Source organism: Etheostoma spectabile, chromosome 9 (assembly GCF_008692095.1).
Source record: "Etheostoma spectabile isolate EspeVRDwgs_2016 chromosome 9, UIUC_Espe_1.0, whole genome shotgun sequence".
Classification (NCBI taxonomy): domain Eukaryota; kingdom Metazoa; phylum Chordata; class Actinopteri; order Perciformes; family Percidae; genus Etheostoma; species Etheostoma spectabile.
In genome coordinates this window covers 6,882,193-6,890,107 of record NC_045741.1, presented here as the reverse complement: position 1 = coordinate 6,890,107, position 7,915 = coordinate 6,882,193, and the positions used below count along the sequence as shown (strand labels likewise).

Below are 7,915 nucleotides of genomic sequence, written 5' to 3'. Positions count from 1 at the left end.
ATATATGAAGACACAGCATCTGGCCCTTTCACGCCTCATTGAGTTGATGGAATACTAATAAAAGCCATATGACAACAGCATATTAAGTGTGCAATTAATATTCTAAAATATTCCTGCACTGCATGTGGCAGAGACCCGTCCGAGGCTTCCTTGCAGGCAAAGTGACGGTGCCGTCTCCCCGCTACAGAGGCGCTGACCTTATTAACCTTTTTTCCTGAGCTGTGCCTCCGACAGACCCAGCAGGCTCGGCTGGACGCTCCGAGTACACACAGGCGGCCGTTTGTTGTCCCGTCGCCTGATAACCGTCCCGACCGCAGATAAATAATCTCCTCCGGAGCCTTTTTTCTTCTCTGAGCTGAACGGCCTGGAGGAGCTAATCCATTGATTTGGAGATGAATCAAAGAGTGGTGAAGTGTCGTAACACAGCTAAACAAAAATTCCATTTTGTTGTTGCAGCCTCGGCAAAGAAGGTGAAGATGTGTCCTTTCTGATCAAGGTCAGACGACGAGTAGATACAATGAAGAAGCCGAGTTTGATGCCCTTCTTTGGAGCGACGTTCGTGAAGGTGGAGAGACAAGCTGGCAAAAAAATGGAAGCAGCAAGATCTTGTCTCCACACTGGAGTTTTTGTGTCTTTTGTCTGTGATGATGTTGACCCTTCTTGAAAACACGTTGTTTAACAGTTGCTGTATTAACTTAACAACAAGAAATGTAACTTTCTGCCACTAAGAATCTCTGAATCCAAACAATAACCAAAGACCCAGTTTGGTGAGGTCGTGAATTAGCGTGGGATCGTGGAAGATATTATCAGCGGTGGTCCCCTCATCTCCAAAACAAGTGGACCCAAGTGATTAAATTAATTTAATAGTTATAGATAATATATAATCATGATCTACTGCACTGTTCAATCACCATTGCACACAGTCTACCATAGTATCTCACCTTATCATGGTCATTGCATTTCTGTGAGTAATTTTTATTTTTATTCTTAAATATGTGTGATATATATGTCTATATGAGATAGATGTATTATGGTTATCTAAGCTACTGGATGCCTAACATTTCCTTTTGGGATGAATTAAGTATCTATCCATCCATCCATCCATCCATCCATCCATCCATCCATCCATCCATCTATCTATCTATAACCGTTTTCATGAAATGACTACAAACTGTTGCCAGTGCATTATGTGGTGGTGGCAAGAAATGTGTAAAATGTCTGTGTGGCCATCGCGGAAAACAATGCCAAAGTAAAGTCAATGAGAAGATGACGTAGCATTTAGAGTGACTACGGTAGCAAGTGGTATGAAAGCCCAAAAATCTGCATAGGGAGGTTGGTCGGGGTGGTGGACGGTTCAAACAACACAGGACTTTCACCCCAGAGACCAGGGATCGTGTCACGATTCCTAAACCCAACTCGTTCTTCTCTTCCTAAACTAACCCGTTCTTCTTGTGCTAAACCCAACCCGTCCGCTGTATACTGTCGCCCCGTTCTTCTCTTTCTAAACGCAGCACGTTGTTGTCCCGCCCGCCCACGACCTTAAGGGCGTTCATTTCACAGAATTATTCCGTGGGCCCATCACAGACTTTTAAGGAGCCATGTTAATTTCACAGAATTATGTGACGATTACGGTGATTTTGTCAAACTGCCACAGGTTTTTGGTTAATTACGTGTTCATTTCCCAGAATTCTGTTAGATCAGGTTGCAAGATCAAGTTGCAAAATGAACAAGACAATCATGCAACTAGGTTCGTTCTTTAACATTTCGTTTGAAACAAAGTATTTGGAAAGGGAATTAAAGGTGAACATTTTAGTCTTTAAAAACATTTTACAGAGAGAAACGCTGGCAGAGCACCAGGGACTGAATGATTTGCAACACGTGTGCAGAATTGTTGACAGAATATGCTGTAGAAATAGACTCAGACACACACACACACACACACACACACACACACACACACACACACACACACACACACACACACACTCTAACTATGTGTTTGTCTCCTGAAGACAGATAAGAGGCAGCAGTAGAAGCCCAGAAAGCCCTCTGCTGTAGATGATTGTCAGCTCGACAAATCCAGAGCAGATTTACATCTGACAGCAGCGTTCCTCTGGGCTCAGCCCACTAACATGTTGTGTTGCTTTAATATTTCATTGTGCAAGCTGCTCCGTATCCATCTAAAGAAGGTGGCTTTATTAGCGCAGCTACTGGTGGAGAAATCAGATCTACAGTCGGATCACATTACATAATGCTTGGTAAGATCTAGGGTCGGTTTTGCAATTTTCCTTTATGTTAAAATGGGAACACAGCATCAATAATTATGCCACAAAAAAGGTTTAATTTGCCTAGCTAGGTCCCGACCGAGAGCGTTAAAAAGTGACGTCAAAAGTCCCGAACAAGCACGTCTAAGTATGATGCCAGAGGACCAGACGTGAGCCCTGCTGCGCCACGCTACATACTGTAACGCCACTGGGCATCACACCCCCAACCGGCCCCGTCAGACGCCGCCTACCAAGAGCCGGGGTCTGGCCGAGGTTTCTTCTTAAGAGGGAGTTTTTCCTCGCCTCTGCGCATGGTCGCACTGTCGCACTATGCTTGCTAGAATTGTTGGGACGTTATAAATTATAGAGTGTGGTCTAGACCTACTCTATCTGTAAAGTGTCTTGAGATAACTTGTTATGATTTGATACTGTAAAGAAAAGTTGTATTGTTTTGAGTCCCGAGATCGTCATATAGTAACGCCAAGAGTCCTGACCCTGGGTGTCAGAACGTGACGCCAAAGGAGACTTTTTGTGTAAATAACAATCGCCACAGGCACTGACCAAGCGTTGCTTTTTGACGCGATGGGAATGAGAATGTGTTGTTGTTTCCTGTGGTGAAGGGAGTTTGAGAACGGCAGCAGACGTAGAGCGGAAGGTGATGGGGCAAAGCCTCGCCAGACGCTCGCCAGATGCGTGGCTCTATCCTGGAAATGTACTCCCGTCGATCCAGACTACATGGGAAGTGACTGAAATGGAATGAAATACAGCCATGATCAATTAAATCAGCGTGTGATCAGATCAGATTGTCCAGTTGGAGAAATAAGATATTAAAACCTGTAAGCTCAGTAACATTTATAGCTTTAAGGATTAAATTCTACCCGTTAAAGATGCCGACTATTTTCTGTTTTCATCCCATTTATTATACCTTAAATTACAAACATGATCGCAAAGGGTTAAAGATACACTGCAGGGACTTAACTTTGGTGTTTTTGTCTGGTTTGCCAGCTGCTCTGTTGCCATGGACGATATTATCTGCAAAGCCGTCTCGCCCTGTCAGCGCCTGCTGCATCATATTGTGCGGCCTTTTGGAGCAAAAAAGCAGGTCACTTTGAAAGATACAGGCCCCCCCCCCCCCCCCCCCCCCCCCCCCCTGTCCACTGCAGAGGGGTCAGGAAAAAGCAATTTGCATTTTAACACGGGGAACAGTGTGAGTGGAGTGTCGCCGCTGCTCCAGCTCCCTGAAGGGCGGAGCAGAGCCCTATCACGATTTACACCTCCTTAATAGAGAGGCATGGCCGCCACGCAGCCTGCCAAGGAAAGACTAGATTAATAATCCTGTACTGATACATGCATTTGATTTATTACATTTCATTGTTTTTGTGTTTATTTGTGCGGACAAGACCCATCATAATTTTATCTTTTACGTTTTGAACCTAGTTTTGACCGAAACGCATCACCCAATGAATACTTGAGGGGTCTATTTCCACGTTGCGCTCCGGCGACCTCTGCAGCTTCCCTGAAGGCTCATTTCCTGCTGCATCAGAGGATTTCGGTCCAGGTCAGGACCGAGGTTGTAAATGGATGATGGCTTCCGCTTGTGAAGCACACACCAAATGTTCTTTGAATAAATGATGTTGATGCTCTTCCATCAATGCCTCCAGTCGCAATGAAAGATTGCATTGTCTGGAAGGTAGGACTAAACGATGTATGTTGTCGTATGGTTTGGAGGACTTATTTAATGACTTATTGGCAGGTTAACAAGCTCATAAGTTACAATTCTAAAGCTCAGTATGTCAACGTTTTTTGATCATGGACAACAAAACATGCAAGAATTAAATCCCCTTTCAACACCATGGATCAGTCTTGCCAAAACACTTAAATATGCACTTTAATATTAAATAGAAAATCATCTTTATAATGAAATAGCACAGCATGGTGTCAACATAAAACACTGCACTTTCAAGCCAGAGGTCAGTTTTCTAGTGGTTTTGGTTCCTAAACGTAACTGTCATCGCCGCATGACGCTCACCATTTCTGGCTAAACTCCACTACCACGGCCCCTGAAAGGACTGTCACCCGGGGGTGCCTGTAGCCAACATTATGTGTCTCTACCCCCCCGCACCTTGCTAACAAGTAGACATTCACAAGTCAGCATTCAGCTCAAAGGTTCTTGTTCTACTGATGAAAGTTGAGCCTGATCGAGTCGGAGATGTCCGACGATGTCCACTGTACTGCAGATAAATGCTTTGATTTAAACTTTACCTTTCATCCTCCACTAGTTGTAAGGATTTAAAAACAACAAAAGAAGTCTATGCATTTTTCATCTATCCACCAAATTCAAAGCTTTTTGAGGTGAAACGAGCATTGCAGCCTCACAAGTTTGCACGTGTGGCTACGGACGTTCAGTGTCCTTTGGCATCTCAAACATGTGTCCACTGGACTGTTGAAGGACATTAAAATGTCACATCTTTCCTGGGCAGGTATGTCGAGCAGAGAGCATTTATAAAAATGTTAAACGACACTGCCATCCGAGCCGGAGGAGGGGCCGGTGATGGATGGCTCGGAGCGCGGCAGGAGTGTGGAGATCCTGTATGTGACGCTTTGATCAATGTGTCCCGCCACACGGCCGGTCAGGAGATGTAGTGCCTGCCATGTTCCGACCCCATTGTTTAATCCTACACATCATTTGCACGCAGGCGAAGGTTAACGAGACAGAGATAACCCATTAAAGGATCAATTGATCATTCAGAATTTTGTCTAAAATGGGTTTTGCTAACATACATTTCTACATAGACAAACCAGGACGTGCAGTTGCGTATAAGCACAAACGCTCCAAAACCTCGGATAAAATGAGACTGTCTGTCTCCAGAAAAAGGCTCCCTCAAGTCGTATGTACAAGCAGGGAATATTTAGGCTTCTAGTGGTAGCACCCTCTAGTGGCCATAGTAATTATGACAGGCACAAAGCAGGAAGTAAGGTGGATGGGTCAAACCAACACAGGACTTGTACCTGGGCAGACTGATCTCATGAAATGGCGTGTTATTGGCGTGTTATCAAGACGCATACTCACTTTTAGCGTGTTTATCAATGCCGTTTGGCCTCCAGTGACTAACATTACCTTGTGATTGCGGGTGAGACATCCGCGTAGGGAGGTTGGTCAGGTGGAGGATTGGGTAATACACAGGACACCCAGGAGACCGGGGATGGTGTACCGCGTGTGACTTTTCCTTTGTTGCTTTCTTCTTTTACCAAAGCCAAGCCTGTTCTTCTTTTCCTAAACTCAACCATAGCTTTCCTCTCGCGATTACACGTTATTCTTACAATAACAAAGCCAGCGGCGATAACACGCCACTTGGCTTAAGAAAGTTGACGTGGATGTTTTTACGCCAAGTCATGATGTCATGTTGACCTGGGAGAGCGGGGTTCGAGTCCCATTTGTACTAAATTATTTTTAAGTTAACGAACGTCACATGGAAAAGTGGATCGACTCGCTTTGTGCAAATGTTCTTTTATTGAAAACAACATTGGCATATAGCCTACTGTAGTGTTCAATTTCACACTAACGTCCTCACCTGGAGCAAATAATCTCACACTGTCCATCAATAAAAGGGGGAAATAATACTTTAACAGGGAGGGGGGGGGGATTGTGCATTAGCTGTGTGCTTGGCCATCAGGTGGTATTTCAGAGTGGATGTGCTGCGATGATCGCTCAGACCACAACAACCAGACGCACAGATTCCTTTGGTCTCGTCAATGGAAAGAGTCAACTCTCCATCCAGAATCTTGTTGCCGTCCATTTCGGTGTCTCGCGCTCGCCATCCACTCAAAATGTAACGTTACTACTCTTTGGCCGGCTCGCGAGCCCAAACGGCGTGCGTGTGTGCAGCCTGGCGTGCCTTTTGTTTTGTTTCCGGTCTAGCTAGATCCGGTGGGTGTTGTAGTTTTTCTAACGTTACTTGTTGTTGCAACAGCATTTAAAAAAACTACAAAGTGTGCTAGGGCAAAAAGAACGTTAATCTCGCGCTAGAAAATTTGACGCCGTTAAAATGGGTTTGCGTTAACAACGCGTTTAACTGACAGCACTAGTTTTAATGTTAAAATGCGGCACAGTAAATCCTTAAGCTTAATTTACATTTTGGCTACCTTACCTTAGCTGTAGACCATTAAGCCTATTGTCAATGTTGTGTAGCATTTAAAACAATATTATTAATAATTACATGTTAGATTCATGATAATGTATATTTTAAGACATTTAATGACAATGAATGAAGATTATATGTTGATATATATATATATATATACACTCCCGCCCCTTTTTAGGTACACCTGTCAAACTGCTCGTAACACTTAATTTCTAAGCGCCAATCACATGGCGGCAACTCAGTGCATTTAGGCTGTAGACATGGTCAAGAGAATCTCCTGCAGGTTCAAACCGAGCATCAGTATGGGGAAGAAAGGTGATTTGAGTGACTTTGAACGTGGCATGATTGTTGGTGCCAGAAGGGCTGGTCTGAGTATTTCAGAAACTGCTAATCTACTGGGATTTTCACGCACAACCTCTCTAGGGTTTACAGAGAATGGTCCGAAAAGAAAAAACATCCAGTGAGCGGCAGTTTCTTTGGGCGGAAATGCCTTGTTGATGCCAGAGGTCAGAGGAGAATGGCCAGACTGGTTCAGCTATAGAGGCAACAGTGACTCAATAACCACCCGTTACAACCAAGGTGGGCAGAAGAGCATCTCTGAACGCACAGTACTCCAACTTTGAGGCAGATGGGCTACAGCAGCAGAAGACCACATCGGGTGCCACTCCTTTCAGCTAAGAACAGAAACTGAGACTACATTTGCACAAGCTCATCGAAATTGGACAATAGAAGATTGGAAAAACTTTGCCTGGTCTGATGAGTCTCGATTTCTGCTGCGACAGTCGGATGGTAGGTCAGAATTGGCGTCTACACAGAAAGCTGGATCCATCCTGCCTTGTATCAACGTTTTCAGGCTGTGGTGGTGGTGTCTGGTGTGGGGAACTTTCTTGGCACTCTTTGGCCCCTTGGTACCAATTGAGCATCGTTGCAACGCCACAGCCTACCTGAGTATTGTTGCTGACCATGTCCATCCCTTTATGACATAATGTACCCAACTTCTGATGGCTACTTTCAGCAGGATAATGCGCCATGTCATAAAGCTGGAATCATCACAGCTGGTTTCTGAACAGACAATGATTTCGCTGTACTCAAATGGCCTCCAGTCACCATCTCAATCCATAGAGCATCTTTGGGATGTGTGGAACGGGAGATTCGCATCATGGATGTGCAGCCGACAAATCTGCGGCAACTGTGTGATGCCATCATGTCAACATGGACCAAACTCCCTGAGGAATGCTCCAGCACCTTGTTGAATCTATGCCACGAAGAATTGAGGCAGTCTGAAGGCAAAGGGGGTCCAACCCGGTACCGCATGGGGTACCTAATAAAGTGGCCGGTGAGTGTATATAGATATATTCATTTTTAAAAAATAATTTGCCGGCCCCCCTGTATTGACACTGTGGACCCCCTAGGGGTCCTGGACCCCCTGTTGAAGATCTGTGTATTAGATATAGGAACAAATGGTTTGGAGGACTTGTTGGATAGATCCCTTTGGGAGTTGCTGTTTTT

General features: G+C 44.7%; 1 long non-coding RNA gene across 1 annotated transcript; it reads left to right on the top strand.

Moving 5' to 3' along the window:
• The first annotated feature begins 1,398 nt into the window (after positions 1-1,398).
• Positions 1,399-5,550, top strand: LOC116695262 (uncharacterized). Its single transcript, XR_004333398.1, has 3 exons — positions 1,399-1,467; positions 2,771-2,773; positions 5,524-5,550. It is a non-coding gene; the product is annotated as an uncharacterized LOC116695262 (long non-coding RNA).
• The last annotated feature ends 2,365 nt before the right edge of the window (positions 5,551-7,915 follow it).